Source organism: Indicator indicator, unplaced genomic scaffold (assembly GCF_027791375.1).
Source record: "Indicator indicator isolate 239-I01 unplaced genomic scaffold, UM_Iind_1.1 iindUn_scaffold_169, whole genome shotgun sequence".
Classification (NCBI taxonomy): Eukaryota; Metazoa; Chordata; class Aves; order Piciformes; family Indicatoridae; genus Indicator; species Indicator indicator.
This window is the reverse complement of record NW_026539259.1, coordinates 42,781-46,527: the sequence shown is the minus strand read 5'-3', so window position 1 is coordinate 46,527 and position 3,747 is coordinate 42,781.

Genomic DNA, 3,747 nt, shown 5'->3' with positions numbered 1-3,747 from the left:
TTTACTGACTTTGTCCCCAAAATGCTGCTCTTTGACTCTACTAAAGATCACTTATATCATCCTAGCCTGTCAAACACAACAGAAGAAAAAAAAATAATCTTCTTTTATCAGTATAACTCTTGCAGGAATCTTCTTGCAAATAAAAGAAGTCTAATTAAAGTGTCTAAGCTTTCTAGACTCCAACTGCATCTTGGGGTTTGTGCTTAAAGGCAGAGAATTTACTCTAAACTTGACAGAAGGTCTGCTTACTGCAGCTTGTCTTTGAGCCAATAAGGACTCAGAAAACCATTAAGACATTAAAGGGCCAATCCTGTTCCCTTGAAACTCCACAGGAATTCTGCCAGGGGTTGTTTGCAAGAATGCAATCCAGCTCCATAAATACTTCTATGTATTTATATACACCTTAGGAAACCCTTAAAAGATGCCCTAGAACACAGACAAAACCAAACCCCACTTGGTGCAGGAAGTTTGTTGGACTGAGTTGTCTGTAAGGAAGCAGCTCAGTTTTTATTCTATCTGATTGTATTTTGTCAAAATACAAACAATGAGTACAAGACTGGGGAGAAACTAAATGTCCAAAACCTTATGTTACTGGCAGTTAAATTTTTCCCACAGTTCTTGTGCCATTTAGTGTTGTTTTTTGTTTCTCACAGATGAAGAAATTGTCAAAGGATTGCAGGTTTCGTTTTCCATCAGTGGTTTGCAACTTTCCTCCTTGCAGCACAAAGCCTGAGAACATCATTGTGTAGGCTCAGGGGATTAAAAAACATTGACAATGCAATAACTCTAGGGTCTAGCTTATGACTGACATGCTTGGAGTTTGCAGCATGGAGAGGTAATTTGTTACCTCCTTGATTTGCGATAGAAATGAAACTTGAGGCTGTTCATAGAAGCACAGAATCGTTTACAGAATCACAGAATGTGAGGGGCTGGAAGGGACCTCCAAAGCTCATCCAGTCCAACCCCCCTGCCAGGGCAGGATCACCCAGGGCAGGTCACACAGGAACACAGCCAGGAGGGTTTTGGATATCTCCAGAGAGGGAGACTCCACAACCCCCCTGAGCAGCCTGTTCCAGGGCTCTGTCACAATCACAGGGAAAACATTTTTCCTCCTGTTTCCATGGAACTTCCTCTGCCTCAGCTTCCACCACTGCCCCTTGTGCTGGCATTGGGCATCACCCAGCAGAGCCTGGCTCCAGCCTCTGGGCATTCCCCCTGCACATCTTTAGCACCAGCAATGAGGTCACCTCTCAGGCTCCTCCTCTCCAAGCTCCAGAGCCCTCAGCTCCCTCAGGCTCTCCTCATCTGGAAGATGTTCCACTGCCTTCAGCATCTTTGTGGCTCTGTGCTGGACTCTCTCAAGCAGTTCCCTGAGGTCCTTCTTGACCTGAGGGTCCCAGAACTGGACACAATATTCCAGATGCAGCCTCACTAGGGCAGGGTAGAGGGGGAAGGAGAACCTCTCTCAACCTACTGACCACAGCCCTTCTAATCCACCCCAGGATGCCATTGGCCTTCTTGGCCACCAGAGCACATTGCTGGCTCGTGGTCAACCTCCCATCCCCTGGGACCCACAGGTCCTTTTCCCATTCACTGTTCTCCAGCAGGTCAGTCCCCAACCTATCCTGCTCCATGGGGTTGCTCTTTCTCAGGTGCAAGACTCTGGACTTGGCCTTGTTGAAGTTCATTCAACTTCTCCCTGCCCAGCTCTCAGCCTGTCCAGGTCTGTCTGAATGGCAGCACAACCCTCTTGTGTCAGCCACTCCTCCCAGTTTGGTGTCATCAGCAAACTTGCTGACAGTGCCATCTGTGCCCTCAGCCAGGTCATCAATTAATATTGAATAGCTCTGGTCCCAGTACTGACCCCAAGGCTGGAAAAGACCTTTAAGACAACTGAGTCCAACCACTCACTGCCAAGTCAAGTGCTAAACCACATCCCTCACACCATGTTTACACACCTCTTAAATACCTTCCTTCCCCAGGAGCCTGTTCCAGGGCTTGGCAACATTTTCAGTAAAGAAAGTTTTCCTAATGTCCAACTGGAGCAACTTGAGGTTGTTTCCTCTCATCCTCTTGCTTGCTACTTTGTAGAACAGACCAACCCCACCTTGCTATGACCTCCTTTCAGGTGGAGAAGAGGACATCAGTAAGAAACTTCCCAGATTGGTACAGCCTTTGGATTATTACCCCTTACTGATTTTCCATGTGAATGGAGGTGAAGTTGCAACCTGGAGACCAAAAGGAATCAACAGAAAGTTGGGACAGCTGAGGAGGGATTCTGGAGCACAGGTTATTTTTCCTTCTCTCCTTCCTATTGTGGGCAGTGACAACTGGTTACAGTCTAATGGATGTTAGGAAGAAGTTTTACACCATGAGGGTGGTGAGACACTGGCACAGGTTGCCCAGGGAGGTGGTGGAAACCTCATCCCTGAAGGATTTTAAGGCCAGGCTGGATGTGGCTCTGAACAACCTGCTCTAGAGTGAGGTGTCCCTGCCCATGGCAGGGGGGTTGGAACTGGCTGATCCTTGAGGTCCCTTCCAACCCTGACAATTCCATGATAGTATGATTAATAGATGGCTTCATGGCTGGTGTCACTGCCATATATTTGGGGGTTCAACAATGGAGTGCCCTGCATAGCACCAGGCTCACTGGCACCAGGTGGGACTCACCTTTCTCAAAGGTGGAAGAGAGTCTTTGCTCAGGAGTCTGTGGAACTTAGTGAGGTTTGAAGTGGGATAATACCAGGCTTACCTGTGACAAGCTGTGGGATAACACCATGGTTAGAGGAATGGAATGCTAGCCAGGGCCCTCAGCCTATTGCTCTGAGGTGTGCTGGGGACATCACAGCACTCTTGAAGTCTGTTGGAGATGAGCCAGAAGCTTCTGTGTTAATAGGAACAAACTGGGAAAGAGGTGAAACACCTCAAAGGAATTAAGGGGAGCTCCTCTGGGAGGTGACAGGGCCAACAGCCCAGCTGAAGAGCCTCTACACCAATGCATGCAGCATGGACAACAAACAGGAGGAGCTGGAAGCCACCATGCTGCTGGAAGCTATGACAACCATTTGCCATTACTGAGACTGGGTAGGATGAAACCCATGACTGCACTGCAGCTATCAATGGCTACAGACTGGTCAGAAGACACAGGGGAGGAAGGAGGGATGGAGTCACTGCCCTCTACATCAGGAAATGGATAGTGTATGAAGAGCTGTCTCTGAAGAAGAGCCACAAAGAAGGCAAAAGCTTATGGGTAAGAATTAGAGACTGAGGGAAGAAAGGGAACCTTGTGGTGGATGTCTGTTAGAGGCTGCATGATCAAGGGCTGCCTGTTGACAAAGCTTCTTACTCCAGCTGCAGAAGGCTTCACACTTGCAGGCTCTCATCCTGCTGGAGGACTTCAGCCACCCTGACATCTGCTGGCAAAGTAGCAAAGTGAGCTGTAGGCCAAGCAGGAGACTCCTGATATGCGTGGAGAATAACTTCTTAAGCCAAGCAATGGACAGCCCTGCCAGAGGGGATGTGATACTGGACCTGATGGTCACCATTGCAGGTGAGCTAAGTGGTGACATCAAGACTGGAGGCAGCCTGGGCCCATCAATATCATCTAACTTTTGACTTTCATTTGTCACTAGTGGAAGTTGGAACAAATGCTGTCACATCCCAGGCATTCTTGGGAAGTCCTTCAATGCCGTGCAATGCTCCAGTGTAGCAAGTGGCTCTACCTCCTAAAAAATGTCTTTATAGTAA